The sequence below is a fragment of the Triturus cristatus genome, chromosome 9 (assembly GCF_964204655.1).
Source record: "Triturus cristatus chromosome 9, aTriCri1.1, whole genome shotgun sequence".
Taxonomy (NCBI): domain Eukaryota; kingdom Metazoa; phylum Chordata; class Amphibia; order Caudata; family Salamandridae; genus Triturus; species Triturus cristatus.
The window spans coordinates 111,276,523-111,296,853 of NC_140592.1; positions in this window are offsets into that span (position 1 = coordinate 111,276,523).

Here is a 20,331-nt window from a genome sequence, read left to right on the forward strand (position 1 = left end):
AAAAAAACGATTGCAGACATGTTGGTCTGCTGTCCTCACCTGGCCACCATCCTTGTGATGGCTGTGATTCCTAATTGGTCGCAAAATTCATACAGTAGGTCGATATGCGGCCCACTAGTGATCCTTAAATGAAACTCAATGAGTTTTATACATTAGTTAATCGGATTTATAAGGATTGTACATCTGGACCTGTATGCTCAGTGTCCGTGCTTCTCACTCTCTGCAATTGCAGGTAAAAAACATTAGTTTGGGGTCCGCATTCTAAACATTCTGAGCCAGTCCCACCTTTCATTGCCAATATATTGTGCGGTCAATTTGTGGTGCCATTACAGAAACCAGCATGTGATAAAAGGAAGAGTGTGAATATGAAATTGGGACAGTGCAGTTAGTTTATACATACTTATATTACACAAACAAACAAATAGAAACATAGAGAGATAAGATTAGGCAGACTCATGCTCCTTGAGCATGGCATGTGGGAGGTCACAAATTGTGCACTGATAAGTTGGGGGATCAGGTTGCCTAGGTAACCTTAACAGGAATAATCTGGGGTCTTCCAAGGCTCGATCCCACAGCCCTCATAGTCATGTAGTTCTATTGTCTCATACACACATAAATACTTTAATATGAGTTTTTTAAGGGAATTACATTTTGCACATGATGGCTGCACAAAGGGTTGCAATATACTGACCTGAGCAGCTGTTGATGCTCATGCACACTCTTACATGATGGTCTGTGAGCAACTAGTTGTTAGGCAGTTTGTCTGCAAGCAAGGTGTGGATGGAGGAGACATCTCTTTCAGGAGGTGAACTTTCATGTGTCTCTGCCGAGAAACATTTATTATGCAGAGGTGGTCCTCTCATGATCAGAAGGTGGTGGCATCTGAGGCAGCATCCCCAGCACTGGTATGCCAGTGACCTATGGAGCACACAATCTTGCGTTCATTGTAGACCTTCCAAGAAATCAGTTGAAAGGCATCTTAGTTTGTGCAGAGATACCCTGGAGTGATATTAAACGTCAGTGCTCTTAGCTGATAACATGATCATTGCGCACAACCTACCCCACCTGGAGTGTGTAAACTGGGCATAGCATAAAGAGAGAGTGTAGATTCAAGTATGTTCTTTTTGAGCTGGAACATTGCAAGCTTGATGCATAAAGCAAGGAATAAATACTTAAAGTTTGTTGAAGTTATCTAGTGTAATACTCCTTCAATAAGCATGGACAGACCAGAAATATTTATTAGAAAAGCTCATCACTCACATAAATTAAGGGACTTATTTTCAAGCCCTCTGTGCTGCGGGAACGCCACATTTTGAACAAGGGTGCAATCACTTAAAAAGAACTGAGGGTCTGATTCATAAAGGAATAGTTACACCAAAAGTCTAACTTTACTACTTTTCGGTATTCAGAAAGGTAAGTTACTAATAGCAACTTTACTACTAGCAAAAATACTAGTAGTAATTTTACTAGTAGTACTTTTCTACTAGTAGGTTTACTAGTAGTAAAGTTACTCATAGTAACTTACCTATGTGCATACCAAAAAGTAGTGAACTTAGACTTATGTCTAAGTTTACAACTTTTTGGTATTCACAAAGGTACATTTCTACTAGTAACTTTATTACTAGTAATTCTACTAGTAGTAACTTTACTATTAGCAGGTTTACTAGTAGTAAAGTTACTAGCAGTAACTTACCTTTCTGATTTCCCAAAAGTAGTAAACTTAGACTTAAGTAGCAACTTAAGTCTATGTTTACTACTTTTTAGTATTCACAAAGGTAAAGTAATTACTAGTAATATTACAGTAGTAATTTTGCTAAAGTAATTTTACTACTAGTAACTTTACTACCAGTAAGTTTGCTAATAGTAAAGTTACTAGGGGTAACTTCCCTTTGTGAATACCAAAACGTAGTGAAGTTAGACTTTTGGTCTAAGATAGACTTTTGGTCTAACTTTACCTTTGTGAATCGGGCCCTAAGTGTCCAAATTCTTCTTAAGTGTTGGTTAAAACATGGAAGGTGACTCTGTACCTGGGTGGAATCCAAGGCCACATCATTTGAGAGCCGCTGAAAGAAGGCGCAAAAAAAACTGGATTTCAGGGTGTGTAGGGATAGAGAAGAACACAGAGAATACATTGAACACAATTACTGTTATCTCACGAATATCATAGTACACAAAACAGAAGTTTAGAATATCATTTTTTAGGTTTTTAATTACGTTTTTAAATAAAGTTAAAATGTGCATAGTATAATTTTTTCATATAGTTGTATATATCATTTTTAATTAGATAGTACATTTTATTTACATTTTAGTTATTTTAGTATTATAATTTATTAGAATTGTAATAATGTTGTGTTAGGTTTGTTTTAGTAGATTTTGTAAATTGTCATACGCAACATATGTTTTATATTTAATTAGATATTGTCTATTTAGTAAGTTTGTTGGATTTGTAGGGGATTAGGGTACGTTTTGAAATATTATAAATTGACATGATTAATTAAAAATAATTTAAAATTTAATTTATTTATTTGCTATTTAAGTATGTAAATTACTAATTGAATATTATTTTAATTATTTATTGAATTTCAATTTCTTAATTGAGAGATCTAATTGTACGTAACCCTGGGCGTAGTTCGCGAAGTAGCACTTCGCGAAGCTACGCAAAGTGCACTTCGCACTACGCGAGCTACGCGTAGCACTTCGCACTACGCGAGCTACGCGTAGCACTTCGCGAACTGCGTAGTACCTTGTTCGCACTGTGCCAGATGTCGTTTTCAATGATTGCACAGTGCGGACAAGCAACCGGCACTGTGCAATCATTGAAAATGGCATCTTGCACAGTGCGAGCTGTAGTTTTCTGCTGCTCGAGTAGATTTTTACTCGAGCGGCAGCTTTCTCAACGCGAACTGGTAGTTTCTCATCGCGAGCGGTCGCGAGCATACGCGACCACTCGCAATGAGAAACCTGACCTCCTCGCGTTGGGAATCTCGCCGGGAGGTTTATTTTCCATGCTCGCGATCGCCAACTTGATGTTGCTGATCGCGAACAAGGAAAAAGTCTCGCCGGGATGTCATTTTGCTTGCTCGCGGTCGCCAACTTGACGTTGTGGACCGCGAGCAAGCAAAAAATGACCGCAGCACTACGCAACACTACACTACGCGTGTTCGCACTGTGCTACGTGCAATTCGCGTAGTGCGAAGTAGCGCGAACTTCGCAAACTACGCGAGCGTAGCGTAGTGCTTTGCCCAGGCTTAGTAATTAGTTTTAAATTTCAGAAGTGTATACATTTTAATTGATTTATTTATTTTTGCATGTAATATTAATAATGTATTGTTTTATATTATTTAATGTTTTTTTATTTGTAAATGTGTATCAGTGTTTATTTGTTATGGGAGTTGAGTGGGAAGTATTTTCATTGAAAATATATCTATTTTTAAAAGATTTTTTTATTTGTAATACAACATTTGTATTTATTCACTGTAATTGTATATGTTTTATGTTTAATGAATATGTTTATTAATATAAACATATCTTAAAACCTTATTTTTTGCTGTATATTCAAATGTTTTATTTAAAACATGTAGCAGTGGCAATGGGAAATATGACCCATCCAAAGTCCAACACCTTTCTTACGGTTGCTGACATTGGAGTGGGAATAGTAATTTCACCCACCCAAAGTCCAACCCTTTCCCTACTTAGCTTACTTTGGAGTGGGAGCAGTACATTTGACTGCTATGACGTTCAACACTTTCCCTACTGTTGCTTAGATTGGAGCGGGAATAGTAAATCTGATCCTCTCCAAAGTCCAGCATCTTTCCTACTGTTGTTACAATTGGAGTGGCAATAGTAAATTTGACCCACCAAAGTCCAACACTTTCCATACTGTTGCTATGATTGGAGTGGGAATAGGAAATATGACCCTCCAAATCCAACACTTTTCCTCTTGTTGGTAAGAGAGAAGTGGGAATAATACATCTCAACCCTCCAAAGTCAAACATTTCCCTATGTTAGGTTACATTGGAGTGGCAATAGTACATTTGACACTTTAAAGGTCAACACTTTCCCTGCTGTTGCTCAGATTTGAGTGGGAAAAGTACATCTCCTTGTATATTAATATTTTAAACTTGAATATCTAAATTAAATTAAATATATCATGCAATATAGAGTAAAATCAACATACCTGATTTTTGATGATATCCTAGCCCACAATATTTGTGACTCAATATTTTTATATTTAATAGACAAAGTATGTAAACACATTATTTTGGTTCCTGATATTTTGTTTCAGAATGTTTGTGTATTGGGATATTTTTGTTCTCAACATTATGTCATACAGCAATGAACAACAGGGCTGTTGACAGTATACATGAAACTGGGTAATACAATAACTTTAATCGCCTATAAATCTTGCACAAAATAGTGTTCCTTCACCTGGTTTGTTGATGGATAGAATAGAGACATTCCAGATGCAACAAAGGGAATCAAAACCGTTTGCATTAATTGTACAGTAATAATTGGGCAGATTACTGCTTCTACTTCAGGGTGCTAGGGATATTGTGGTATACATGGAAGCTTCTTTACTGGAATTACTCTTTCCTTGACAGGGGCTGTTGTTCATATACAGCCTACCTCACTACTTTGCTGGGACCACAAAGATGAAGGGACTTACACTTACTTTTCAGCCTTATTTTTTTTATATCATAGCTACCTTTGAGTAACATTCATCTTCACACAACACTGCTATAACAGCATTCACATTTTTAAATAAAACATTGAAATAGACAGCACCACTGGATCAATATATATATAAATATATCTATATATCTATATTATATATATATATATATATATATATATATATATATATATATATATATATATATATATATATATATATTACCTACTGGCGGTCGCCAGTAGGTAGTTATAGTTAGGACCACGTTTCCATAGGAAAACCTCAACATTCTATTTTGAATAACTTTGGCGCCGGTCGACGAATCCTCGCGAATTTCTCAAAATAGGTGGGGCGCTACGCTCCGCTCCTACCCTGAAAGTCTCGGGGGGATTCGTCAAGCGGGGGCTGAGATAAAAGGGGGGTCCCAAAACGCGTTTTTCCCATGCATTTTTCCATAGGACCTTTAGAACGAGCTACAGCCCGAACGGCTGAACAGAATTACTAGAAATTTGGCAGAGAGGTAGTCCCTAGGTCAAGGAAGTGCCTTTTGTAGGTTTGGTGTAAATCTGTTCAGTAGATTCTGAGAAAATAGCCTTTAAATCAATATATATATCTGAGCCCGCTTACGGTACGCTTACCGTACGCTTACGGTAAGCGTACGGTGGCGTGCGCGAGCGCGATTCTGATTGGCTCTTAGATCTTAGTAAACATTCGAATCGGCAGAAACCAGGAAGCGGCGTCCGCCATTTTGTCTACCGCACTGAGTGTTATGTATCAAACATGATGGCCAAAAACATGTTACGGGGATGTTTTGACAACTCCCTCTCACATAGTCATGTTGAGGGAGTCCCCAAACATCCCCCAAGTGCAAAAACGGCATTATTTTTTTTTCGGCAATTTCACGGGGTACGCTTACCGTACGCTTACCGTAAGCGTACGGTAAAAAAATAAAAATAAAAAAAACACTATCCACACTTTCTCCACCCCTTGTGCAAATGGTGGCCGAAGGCCACCATTTGTGCATGGCTTATCAGAGCACAGAAATTTCCCAAAAAATTTCAACAGATTACCTATCACAAGGAAGCGCATAATATGTCCTCCATGTGCGCACGGTGCGCGAAGCGCATCGTGCGTACATGGCCCATCTAGCGTAACGTGGGCACGGCACTAACTGCGTAAAGTGAGTGCGCGGTGCGCGAAGCGCACCGCGTGCTCACTGTGCGCGCACGGTGCGCGAAGCGCACCGTGCGCGCACGGAACGAACTGCGTTAAGTGGGCGCGCACGCCACGAATGGCGTAAAGTCACTTAGCATTTAAAAAACCGTACAAATTCACTGAAAAAACCATAGGTTTCACACACGTTATAGTTAGGAATTAGCATTTAAAAAACCTTGCAAATTCACTGAAAAAACCATAGGTTTCACACATGTTATAGTTAGCGGAAATTTTACTGATAAAAAACCAATGAAATTGCCCCGTTATAGTTAGTGCTGGCAACTATAACTCACGCGACCGCAATCTTCTGCTGATGACATATGTGTCTTTATGAAAAAAAAATATTTGTAATATATGTATAGCTAAAAATGTATGGAAGAAGACATGGGCAAATAAGTGTCTAAATACAGTATTAGCATCAGCAGAGGATTGCGGTCGCGTGAGTTATAGTTGCCAGCACTAACTATAACGGGGCAATTTCATTGGTTTTTTATATACATTGTGACTCAAACAGGTGGACTCACCACAGAGCAAAAATATAATTCCACTACAACGTTTCGGCTCTCGCCTGCCTCAGGTAATGCAAGATTGTTTTCTCAGAGGCTGCACAGCTGACTCTCCTGGATTTTCAAAAAGCCTCCATTTGGAATGTGGACTCAATGGGGTCTTTAGATCTCTTGAGATATGTAGTAATCAAGTGGTATTGTCAATGATGTTCAGTCCATCTGGTTGCAATGATTTTAAACGGTACATCCAGATGTTTTCTCTGGAGTCCAGTAGTTCTTCCTTTGAGGCATGTTCCACAGGAAAAATCTTTAAATCTGACAACAACTGGTCCACAAAGTTAAAATGACTGGTGACAGGTTGGTTAAGTTTCTTATTAATTATTGCTGATTTGTAGTTCATGGAGCATTTACGGAGATCATTCACTGTTTGGCCTACATATTGTTTTTTACAGCTTTGGCATTGGCACTGAATAACATAAATAATGCATGTTGAGTGACGTGTAAGATGCTGTTTTATTCCATAGATCCTTCTTATAACAGAAGTAGTTATTGATGATATTTGTAAAATGTAATTCACATGTGATGCACCTTTTAGAATCAAAGCAATGAACCCCTGCATTTGTTACAATTGCTTGAGTTCAGCTCTTACAATATGTGATCATAAATTGAGTCTTCACTGATGAAGCTTTTTGAAAATCTAGCAGTGTCAGCTGTAGAGCCACTGAGCAAACAATCTTGCACTACCTGAGGAAGGCAGAAGATGCAACATTGTTTTAAAAATATATTTTTGTTCTTTGGTTAGTCCATATGTTTTAGTCCCTTCTTTCTTGGATATGTCATTTCATTTCTTTGTGACTCATTGTATCATTTTGGATCTGATTTTTGCCTCGAGTGGCTGTTGTTTTCTTGTGATCCTTCATCTTCTAGCGTGTAGGTGTATATACACCTGCTGGTGACTGCCAGTAGGTGATGTGTGTGCGTGTCATAGTTCTATTTGCACTTAAGGTCCTTCATCAGCAGATTTGCTAGGTGAGATATTTGTCGTTCAGCAGACCCAAAGAGACAGATACAGGATTAGTGACAAGGTAAGGAACACATATATTCGAAATACCAGTTGCATCAATCATTTTGCTCAGGAGAGGAATAGAAGGCTTATTAAGCAGGATGAATAAAACCAGAATCAATTATACATATAATGGGCTTTTCATTGTTGACACATTACACATATGACCCTTTAGGGCCTTTAGAGATCAAAGTGTGTACAAAGCAGTTGGCTCCCCTTAGGCTCTCCTAAAATATTGATACCTATTTAGGAGAGCAGGCAGGTGGATGGAAATCATGATGCTCAAGCTTGATGTGCAAACTATCCTGCCATTCATTGTTACAAACAGAAACTTGCAACAGGAAACAGAGTTGACAAGACTTCAGGGTAAGTAAATGATGTAGTTTATTAGAGTATTCTCCCACAACATGAGCATAGCTGTCCCTCCACCAGCCGATTTCCAACTGATCTCCTTAGAAAGTTAACACCCCAGATGGAACCTGGAACACATGACCAGACTGTGTTCAACATTACTTCACAGAATACAGTATGACTAAGCAAGAGTATCACACATCCTCTTCCCTTATAACACCAAGGAAAGGATATAAATAAACTATCTACAATCTTTTTACACAGCATTAACATCAATCGGAAACATAATCCCTGAGAGAACCAGGTGGATGACGAACTCGTCTGACCCTTGTTTCCCCCACAAAATGATTGGGAGGATCCATGTCCTCAGGAACCCCCAATCCTACATCACCCCTATCTTGGGGCATCATTCTAACATCAGCATCAATTTGTAGAGAAGAGCTCAATTCATCATCTGGCATTAGCATAAAGGCATTGTTATCATGCCATCCACCATCCAATCCATTTTCCAACACAATTGCGAAACGTTGAGCAATTTAAATGGCCCCCTGAACTTTGACAGACCACTACAACTCTGACCACTATGAAGTTTCACCCAGTCACCCTCAAAAATGCGCCTAGAGGGAGAATTCCCCCTTCTTCCAAGACCACTTCCTGGCTCTCACCATGGCTATGCCTCAGAATATCTTTCATCCAAGCTGGAACCATTTTCGTACCTAGCAACCTGCCATGCATTAACTCAAAAGGCGTCTTGCCTGTTACTCATGCGCACTTGAGCGATAACGCTCACACCATTTCAAAAACCATCCCATACACATCTCACCCACATGCCACAGCCATCTGAATAGTGCCCTTAATCATCCAGTAAGCACTCTCAGCAATGCCATTCCCCTGGGAGTTGTAGAATGAGGTTTGATTGTGTTTAATACCTAAAGATTCTAAAAAAAACTTGCATCTCTTGAGAAGTCAGCTGCGTGCCTTCAGCCATAATGATCAATGATGGAATTCCTTCAACACACAAATTCTCCTTCAACAAGGCAACCATTGCTCTGGTGGTGATGTCCTTCATAAACCTAACCACCAACCATTTGGTATGCACATCAACAATCACCATAGCAAACCTCAAATCCCCTCTCAGTTCATGCATGGGCCCAATAAAGTCCAAACAAATGGTGTTCAAAGCTGTTCCCTGTATATATTATGTGCCCCAAATCGGCTAGTGCACCCACTCTCAAGCGTTTTTCACTCTCCTTACACACACCACAGTTTTCCACCCAATTGTCTACCAGAACATCCTTTCCAGGCCACCACCACTAATCGCTCAACCTTTTCTTAGTTTTAGACTGGCCTAAATGCCCCTCATGCACCACTTCGATATGTTTGGTCCATAAATCCTGAGGAGGAATGAACTGCTCACCTCTCACAACCACCAAATTCTCACACACTGACAACTAATCCAAGACTTTAAGATAAGGTCTCTCCCACTCCACAGCAAAACCAAATGCTTCACTTCTTTCAACGTAACATCGGACTCCATGTCCTTAATCCACTCTTGTTTTGTGATAGCATGCGCTCCCCCCAAACTCAATATATCTTGGAGTGAAGCTACAGTCCCTTCACACTCCTCCGCCAGAACAGCAGGACCATAAAACTTCTTCAAATACAAAGACAATCTTGACAGACAATCCGCCTGAGTGTAACTCCACCCCTGAATGTGCTCCAGTCTTGCCGAGCACTTGCCAGTCCCTCCTGGTAACAACACCTTAAACCGCGGCTTGTGATTGGTCTGCCAAACAAACTTGGTGCCCCACAAGTAAGTTCTAAAATACTCACATTCCCAAGCCGCTGCCAGAGCCTCCCGCTCGATAATCAAATAATGTTTTACAGAGGTGGTCAATGTCCTGGAGGCAAACACAACCATTCTCTCCTGCTTGCCATGAACTTGTGACAGTACAGCACTAATACCCATGGCGCTAGGTTCCACTGTAAGTACAGACTTTGAGTTAGTATCAAAAGGTGTAAGAATACCTGCCTCACAGATAACTTACTTTGATAGCTTTATTTCGGTCAATGACCATAAAAGCACAGGTAAAATATGTACAAACATAAAATACATAAATAGTTCAGAATTTAAGATAAAAAAGTTATTAAACAGCAGTTATCAAAGTGAAGACAATGAGGAATTACAGTAAACGTATTCAATTTCTAAATAAAATAAAAGTAAAAACTTTTAAGAGGGACCCAACGCCTTTAAAATCCGGATACGCTTGCGCCAAACATTGGTCAGGAATTTTGCTAATGCAAAAACAATTGGGCCAGAGAGATCAGTTTTTAAAATTCTATACATTGGTGCGTATTCCCTGCAACCCATATTCCTTATCAACGGGAGAAGCCAATATTTTCGATCTGTTTTGTAGGCTGGGCAAAAAAGAACCACATGCAAATCAGTTTCCTCCGTGGCATCACAGGCTGGGCACTGCTTTACGGTGAGAGCCGGCAACCAGGTACTTGTAAAAGACCGGAGTGGCAGTGTGCCGTATCTCCATTGAAGGAACAGCTTCCGTGTCAGTGCGGGGGAGATAGGATCCAGCACACTCTCAAATCTATAGAAATCCTTGCTCTGCATAAACAGAGAGGCTAAGGACCCTTCTGCCTGGGTAGCTTGGGCCCTGGCTAGTTTGTGTTCGTGAAAGACCTTTGCCAGGGCCTTTTTAGTTATATTTCGTGCAGCTATCGCTGGCTCAGTCCATAAGTCGGGGAGCCCTATTCCCATGCAAATGGCTTGGATATTTTTGACCCAAGGGATGTTAAGCGCCATTGGGTGATTCAGGAGTTCAACCAGCTCCGCCCTATATTCTGCGAGATCGTTGCTGCTCCACAGCCTACGCCAGAATGCTAAAGGTCTCAGGCTTATTTCGTCAGCTAATGGTCGTAGGCCCAGATCAAGCCTCAGGGGGAGGAGCGGAGTACTGGGCGGGAGTGCGGCTATCTGTCTTATAAACTTGTTTTCGACTAATGACAGACTCTGGCAAGAAGTGTGGCCCCATATTTCCGCCCCATACATTATCGCTCCCCTAGCCTGTGCCTTATATATCTGAATCAGTGCCCCCAATGGACGATATGATGAACCAGTCATCATCCGGGCAATACCCCCATTGATTTGCGTAAGTTTAAGGGCAGCCCTGCTCTGATGGGATCCCCAAGTCATGGTTTCATTGAGAGTCACACCGAGGTATTCGAAGGTGGTCACTCTCTCAAGCCGTCCGGCTCCCAACTGCGGATTTGGGCGTAGTTTTTGCCTCGGATTCAAAACCATGAATTTGGTTTTTGCCGCATTAATTTCCAGGCCCCTATCAGTACAGAAGGCCACAAAGGAGTCAAGAGTCCTCTGAATACCCATGGGGGTTTTGGATAGCAGCAGGGTGTCGTCCGCAAACATAATTGCGGGCACCCTGCTGCCATTCAATTTCGGGGCGTCAGTATATTCGGTGGCATTCAGATGGGCGATTACCCCATTGACAAAGAGGCAAAACAGGGTCGGTGCCAACACACAGCCCTGTCTTACCCCCCGTCAACGGGGAATCTGTCGGTCAGTTCCCCCGACCTCCCACACCTCACACGGGCATAGTTATTAAGGTGCAATCTCTGTAAGATCACTAGGATGTCCGGGGGGACGCCCATCTCTGCCAAAACGCTCCAAAGTTTCCCCCTGGGCACCAAATCGAATGCGGCCCGTAGGTCCACAAAAATTGTGTATAAGCTACCGCCCTCGATTTTTGCTGCCCGCCAGTAGATCAGATTCAATCTAAAAACCTGGTCCACTGTGGATACCCCCTTCCTGAATCCCGCCTGGTAGGGACTAAGAGCTCCCGCCTCCTCCATCCAGTCCTGGAGCCTGTTCAACATCACCCTGCCAAACAGCTTCTGTGCCACATCTATCAAACTGATTGGTCTGTAGTTTGCTGGGAGGAGAGGTGAGCCCTTTTTAAAGATGGGGACCACCTCAGCCCCCAGCCAAGTACTAGGGATTTCCATGCCACCGAGGACTCCGTTGAAGAGGGCGGTAAGATAAGGGGCCCATACAGTAGGTTCCTGTTTAAACATATCCCCTGGCAAACCGTCCAATCCCGGCGCCTTTCCGGAAGCAAGTCCTGAGATGGCAATGGTCACTTCACCAAGCGTTATCTGCTCCCCTTCATAGTCCGGGCGGCCTACCCCATCAACAGCAGGAGATTCTCCCGAGTCAGGGCTATATAGGGTCTGAAAGTGAGTCTGCCACACCCCTGGGGCAATATTAGGCTCAAGTGCAGATTTTAGGTTCCCTGACCCCCCATTTACATACCTCCAAAACAACCGTTGGTTTTGGGTCGCTAGTGCCTTAGTAAGTTCTTCCCACTGTTTTTCCTCCCATTCTGCCTTAGCATGGGCAGTAAGTTTCTTATAAAATCCTCTGCTTTGTTTTAGGCTATCCCCACCTAAACCCTCCTTGATTAGTTTAAGGAGCTCAGTTTTTGCCCTTCTACAAGCAGGGTTGTACCATAATGTTTTACCTCGCTGCCCCCCCTTTGTTTCTCGTGGGCTACAGGTAAAATGAGGTGCCGCAGCTTTTATGAGTTCCTCATGGGCTTTAAACAGTTTGCCCTGGGAGTCTTTGTCATATGGCTCAGTATCCAAGCAACCCACAGTTTCCAAAATGGGAATAATCCCATCATAGAGCCTGGGGAGTTTAATCTTGCTTGTAGCCAGGTGCTCCCACCTGATCCTTCTCCTATTATTATCAAGGAGAAGCGCCGGGGTGTTACCTACCACATTATTCACGGGAGCTTGGGGGCCGGGATGGACAAGGTCGAGCTCAAGTGCGTTGTGGTCACTGTCGGACCTTTCCATCACCCTGAAGTCCTGGATTGTCGGACACTTCACTATTTGGGCCAGGACATAATCCAGACGGGACTCTCTTCCCAGTCTGTTATGGGTGGTTTTGCTGGGTATATCAGATTTTGTTCGCCCATTACAAGCTCTGAGTCCAAACTTCAGGGTGAGGGCTGTAATTTGCACCGCTAAAGGGGTCCACGCCTTTGAAGGCGGAGCTTCCACCATAGGGACTGCCCATCTAACTTCTTCTTCAGACGAAAGCCCATCCAGAAGACCAGGGAGTGGCTCAAAATGAGAGTTTAAATCCCCTCCCACCACATAGTATGAATCACTCGGTAGATCAGCTAAAAAATTAGAGAGTTCATCTATGGTCGGCGATTCCTTTGCGTTCCCCATTGGCCTAGAATAAATGTTAATGAACACCAGTTTAACTTGGTTGGGCCATAGTAGAGAAATCGCAAGAATGTCCTCAGAGTTGGTCGGCATCCGAATTGCCACACAGCCCAGATGGGATGCAACCCAAGTTGTAAGCCCTCCTGACGGACGGCCTTTGCCTTCCCATCTCGCTGGAGTAAAGAATGACATGTAGCCTTGATGACCATAGTCCTCTCTGGCCCAGGTTTCCTGGAACATACATATGTCTCCAGTCTCGATATAGTTTGCCCAGTCAGAGTCCCCCAGTTTGTTAGCGAGGCCAGCAACATTCCAACAAATTAGCCTCAAAAGTCCAGTAGGGTTAGATGCCGGGCCAGAAGAATTGGAAGGTGTGGTTCCGGACTCCACTGCAATCGGGGACTCTAACGCACTACCAGCAGTAGGGACCGGTGAATCAGAAGATCTACTGTAGCCATTTTCCACAAATGTTGGGTCGATCAAAATTCCAAGGGTATTGGAAACATTATGGGCTGACAAATTGTCCAAGACCGCCAGGTTGTTCAGTGTTCCATGTGACTTAGCAGCTGTCAAGGTAGGTAGCTTGAGCGAACTACAAGCGCCACAATCCAAAGCCCTTGGCATATGAGCGGAAAGTCAATCAACCCCATCCAAACTATTAAGGCAGTTAAAGCGATTGGGATGGAAATAGGGCCTATCCTGCACTTGGAAACTTGGGCGTTGTACATAGTCTTTTTGTCTGTATCTGTGTTCCACCCTTACCCACTCATCCTGTGTTGGAATGTGGTGCATACGGGTAGGGGGGTAAAAGAAGGATACTGGAAGGGTCTGAATGGTAGAATCCAGTGATCTATTTGTTCCTTTACAAATATGCAGCACAGTGCCTGGATCCTTAAAACTTACCAGGATACAATCCCCTATTATTGTTTTCCTAGTCTTGCCTAACCAGGGGGCCCTTCTGACCATGATGATCTCATTATTAAGGTGAGAAGGTAAAGGTCGATTCCAATTTAGCCATTTGATGACCTTATACTTTAGTGATTGGTAATCTTCATACTCCCCTAGTTTTAAATGTGGGGCACCTGCTAGGACCACCGTTAAACTATTAGCCTCTGGCGGCAAGTCTGGTCTCCGTAGACTTGGGGCTGACCTGCCCGGGGAGAGTAGAGGGATGCCACCAGCATCCAGGTGGCCAACGTTAATCCCCGACTGGGAGCTTTGAGGGGCAGAGTCTATTGGCTGTAAGGGCCTAATAAATGCATTACCGCACGGTGCCTGATCTAAAGTTGCCATTAATGGCTGCAAGGGAGGGGCAGTGGTCACACTCTGGGGAGAAGCTTTATTGTCGCCCTTTGTAGTTCCTTTTTTAAGAGGGTTTCCTGCGGGGAGGTGAGGTCCCCTATTATTAGGCTGCTTACTAACTAAGGTGTTCAAGGTAGTAAGAGATGTTTCCAATAGGGTGAGTCTGCTCTCCACTTTTTTCAAACTATCATTAATGGGCTGCAGGAGTGAGCGAAGTAAGGATTCTATGCTCCCTAAAGATGTATGAGGAGAATTGCTATTTGATGTATCGGCCCCTGGGTCGTTTGTGTTAGCAGCTCTATTGGGACTGAGGGCCTTAGAGGGATGAACAATGGGGACGGTTTCATTGTCCCTCCCAAGTTGTAGTACAGTTATATGTTTTTTGCCAAAGTCTAAGTGGGACGATTTGGCTTTCCCCCTCCCCCCCATTGCCTTTCTGCTACGTTTGCTTGGTGGGGGCCTATGCAACTCTGCCACGACACTTTGTTTTGGCTTGCTTTTCTTAGTTGCATGCAGAGGGGGGGTTTGAGTGACCAGATTAACAGGGGTGGTGGATGTTATGGGAGGGGTTACATCTAGAGATTTTCCAGGGGCCAACTCAGGGGAAGTAGGGATATCCCGCAATAGGAGAGGAAAGTCCTCAGGGGTCAGAGGTTTTACACTGATGGGGGGCGTGCCTTCCTCTTGAGTAATAGGGTACGGGATAATCTCTAGCGGGGCTCTGCTCTTCATAGAATCAATGGAGCGCCGCCGCTCCGCCCTACGTCTCTCTAGAGAATTTTCCTTACCTATGTCTTCTTTAGTAGTTTTGAAGTACTTATCCAGTGTCCCAGGGTTGCAACCCCCTTCCCTGCCTGTTGATTTACATGGTCCTGGTGAAGGCATCCCCCTAGCCTGATAGCACTTGGGAGGAAAGGGATATGGCCCAGCCCAGCCGCGTCCTGCCCCGGACGGCCACAGACGGCCCGCCCTCTGCCCGGGCTCAGCCCGGCGTCGCCCGCGCGCGTCCCGCGACGCGGAGGAAGCCGCAATGTTTTTGTGGCCTCCGGTCGCGTTGGCGGCGTCACCGGCCGCAAGGGAGCCTGGGGGCTGTAGTCTCTCCCCGCTCTCGGCCGCGTGGAGATGTAGCGGCGGCGGAAGAGACACACAGCGGGAGACGTACCAAGACCAGCGGCAGCAGCGGAACAGTGGCGGGTCCACAGGCAACTCACCCAGCAGGTAGGCAGGCTCAGGATTTGGCGCTTCCCGCTCCCCAGAGGGAGCCGCGATGTTTTTGTGGCCTCCGGTCGCGTTGGCGGCGTCACCGGCCGCAAGGGAGCCTGGGGGCTGTAGTCTCTCCCCGCTCTCGGCCGCGTGGAGATGTAGCGGCGGCGGAAGAGACACACAGCGGGAGACGGACCAAGACCAGCGGCAGCAGCGGAACAGTGGCGGGTCCACAGGCAACTCACCCAGCAGGTAGGCAGGCTCAGGATTTGGCGCTTCCCGCTCCCCAGAGGGAGCCGCGATGTTTTTGTGGCCTCCGGTCGCGTTGGCGGCGTCACCGGCCGCAAGGGAGCCTGGGGGCTGTAGTCTCTCCCCGCTCTCGGCCGCGTGGAGATGTAGCGGCGGTGGAAGAGACACACAGCGGGAGACGGACCAAGACCAGCGGCAGCAGCGGAACAGTGGCGGGTCCACAGGCAACTCACCCAGCAGGTAGGCAGGCTCAGGATTTGGCGCTTCCCGCTCCCCAGAGGGAGCCGCGATGTTTTTGTGGCCTCCGGTCGCGTTGGCGGCGTCACCGGCCGCAAGGGAGCCTGGGGGCTGTAGTCTCTCCCCGCTCTCGGCCGCGTGGAGATGTAGCGGCGGCGGAAGAGACACACAGCGGGAGACGGACCAAGACCAGCGGCAGCAGCGGAACAGTGGCGGGTCCACAGGCAACTCACCCAGCAGGTAGGCAGGCTCAGGATTTGGCGCTCACAGATAACACACATTTCTTCACATATGCCCAAAACAGTACAGATATGAAGCTGATGCTCGACAACGTTTGCCCAGGGTTCCACACAGCCACACCGGCAGCAATGGTACCGTTCTTCACACGGGCAAGCGTAGGATCCGCTGTTGGCTGGTTGCAGGTATCGGCTGGCCAACTCGTCATGATTTCTTGTAACGGGAAACAGAGTTGACAAGACTTTAGGGTAAGTAAATGATGTAGTTTATTAGAGTCTTATCCTACAACATGATTGTAGCTGTCCCTCCGCCAGGCGATCTCCAACAGACATCGTTAAAACACTAACACCCCAGCTGGAACCTGGGACACATGAACAGACTATGTTCCACATTCCTTCACAGAATACAGTATGACTAAGCAAGAGTATAACAGAGAACAAGTCAGATACATGAATTCATACACAATGAAATGCTATCAGAGGAAGATCACTCCTAAAATGTAAGTACAAGTTAGGTGCCTGAGCATCCATTTTGCCCGTTAATAGATTTACAGTTGCCTAAAATGGTGGTATTGTAAACCGGTTGGAATCTTCTCACAGCTGCACAATGCTGTAGCTCTTCATATAGATGCGCAAACGCCTCTTTCTAGAGCGTGTGCTCCTGACAGAGACTTTAAAAAACTTTTTCAATGCGCTTGATTTGGCCAATCTCAACACATACTTGTTTGATCCTTAACTTCCCCAACGTTTCAAACACAGACATGGTCACAGGGAGTTTGTTTTGATAAAGCTGAAAAATTTGACCTTACAAAAGTAACTATATTCCCTAATGCAATGCAAGCCACTATTCCACAGACATCTGCTCATCAAGCATATTTCATGACCTCATGGAGAGGCAATATCATAAGTTGTATAGCCTTTGCACTCAGGGATGATTTTGATCCGGTTGCACAAAAACCTTTCCACATGCATTCTCATCAGTGACTCAACACTCACAAAGTAAATGTATATCAAACTACCCTGACGAGCAAAATACTTACAAAATCCCAGTTTTTGCTTGTAAACCCAGCTCGTCTAAAAATGTACATCCTTCAGGTATTTACGCACTTATTGTGAGAAATAGATGGGTTTCACAGGAAAAGTCTTATGATGAACACATCCTCATGTTTACGGACAATGATGGGGAAGAGTAAAATTCAGTAGAATAAAGATTTATGAGAAGGCGAGTATTCAATACTCCTGCACGCATGCGCAAGACTGGTTTCACACATGGCAATCACCATGCATTTATGCTCAAGAGATACTACACACTTCTTTAGAGTCCCTCTCAGAGGATTGTATGACGTTACAACGCAAACAAGTACAACGCATGCTTCTACATCGGAGTTTTTACAATGCAACTACCATTACATCGCATGATTTTACAACGCATACCATTAAAACACATTTTTTTCAACTACCATTACAATGTATCCCATTACAACGCATTCCATTTAATGCATACCATTACAACCCATAATCATTTTAGTGCAACAATAGGGTAAGTGTTGGATAGCGTAGGGCTAAACATTACTATTCCCCCTCCAGTGAGTGCAGCAGTAGGGAAAGTGTTGGCTAGCGTAGGGGTAAAAATTACTATTCCCAAGTACCCCAAAACCCATACCCAGCCTAAAACCACAAATTCTCCATTACTAACCTTATAATGCGTTGTGATGGCATGCGTTGTGATGGTATGCGTTGTAATGACAAGCTGATAATGGCATGCTGCCTGCGTTATAATGGATGTTTCCCCTCTCAGAGGGTTAGATCTGTTTTTGTTGAGTTGTCAAAAAGCAGTTTATGGGTTTCATGCAATTACCACTGCAGAAGTCACATTTTTAGAGATTCTGGGGCTTATTTACAAGCCCCTTGCGCAGCCGGTGCATCACTTTTATAATGGGAAAAAGTGAAGTACCAGGCACAAGGGGTTTGTAAAAAAGGCCCTCTGATTTTAATGTCAAACATGTGTAATAGGGCTTAATATGATGATTAACTTTACACAACCCAAGTGACTCAGAGAGGATTCCATTTATATCTATTTGAGCAACTTTTGAATTCTAATGCATTATTAAAAGAGGACTTGCTAAGGTTAAGTACAAAAGAGATACATTGAGCGGCTCTGTAATTATTTTACAGTTTGACAGTGTGAACTGATACCTAATTTCCATATGTTAATAAACGTATAACAAGTTGAGAATTTAATTTGGCTGTAATGAGGCAGTCTTGGCGAGAGATCTGTTCCAATGTTTTCAGCTTCAGATTATTAAGTGCCTGTAGCATTTTAAAGTAGCATATCGACTACTCCATCACATGTAGAAAAGAATGAGAAAAATGAATCTCTATGTTCCTAGAAAGAAGACAGAGAGCAGGTTTGTACCTCGACAAAGGTGTGGCAGAGAGAAGAAGACCAAATATGCAGGTGAGGAGAGTGGAAAGCATCTGATTTAGCAGAGTGAAAAAAGTTGAATTTTCTGAGGGTAAGGGGGCACAAACATTAGAAGTGAAAAACAACAAGGCTTTTAAGAGATGATGAGGCTTAAAGGGCTAGGATCTTACAGAGGAGAGGACTGCAATAAGGAGTAGCAATTTACAGAGGGGAATAGAATGAATAAGGGAATACTGGGGATTTCCTTGATGATGTACACTGCATGCAGGGACCCAGCACTGGAGTCTCTGGGATTCTCCTTTCATCCAAAGAATTAAATCTTAAAGGTAGATGTGTGGTGTGACCTCTGGGCTCTGGGGAAAGCACTGAGAATGGCTGGGTCACCGCCATGCATCATCGCGGCACAGAGTGCACCGCCATGCTTATGTCTTCCTGTGCCCTGCCAGTCCCATCACCCGGAATCATTGACCGCTATTGTCTTTGGGGGTGGATTGTTAGGATAATCCTAGAGTTTAGGTGAGCTAGAGGAGCTGCTTCTGTCCATATACTAATGAACAGTGGTATAATTCTTAGGTATATTGGTGCCACTCAGGAGAATAACACATGTATTTGTACATAAAATCACTTATTTGGAAGACGGTGCTGTAAGGTGAGGAGAACCACCAATCTCCCCAAAATAGCAGCCAAAGCCAACACAATATACAAAGAAATCCTCAGCACACGTCATAGATGCATCAACAATTCGTTAAGTGCACGATGTAAGCACAAATTATACACAAGTTATTTCAATTCTTAATTTCTTTCTTTGTTCTTTTGGTCTTGCTTCAGATAGCCAACACGTGTTTCGTCGCTTACAAAGGGAAATCGTCCCGCGACTTTCTCAAGGCTATGTCCTTTTTGATAAAGACCTTGTGAGTCTGACGGTCTCGCCCCAAACGCCGCTCTCCGTGTAGCTCGAGTACGTACTCAAGTTAGTCTCTGCTGGCAGGGGGGGTGGTGCTCCTCCGCCATAACGGAGGAGCCGCCACTGATCAGTGCTCTTGGTCAAGGTAGGAGATGCAAAAATAAATGTACCGTCTTAAATTATAGAGTAGAGGGCATGCACTGTGCACCTTTCAACTCAAGAAAGGAATGGAGAACTAGTAGTGTCTTCCTCTTTCATACATTACATTTTTATATTGTGTTCAAACTCGAGGACTTCCAAGCAGTTTGATCAAGAGCCAGGAAACTAGCCGGTAAATGAGCCTAATGGATTAACGTGCTTAATGCAATGCTCTATTGTGTTCTGTGATTCAAGCCTAAAGTGGGCATGTGACAAGAATCTATCCATGTGGGCCTACATGTGGATTCTCATTCATAATATTTGACTGAGAATCTACATGCAAGAGGTAAGATAGAAAAATGTATGGCAGTGGAAAGCACAAGTGAAGAAAGATGTCTTACATGGCTGGATTGTCTCCAATGGGGGGTATTTTGACAAATTTCAGCTTTTTTCAAAACTTGTACAGCAAGATGCACCATTTGGCTCCAAAGTTTTCTTGGGGAGAAGCTCCCAAACTACTCTAGAATAAGTATTGCTCTTTCCTTCAGCTCACTAACCTAAGTAA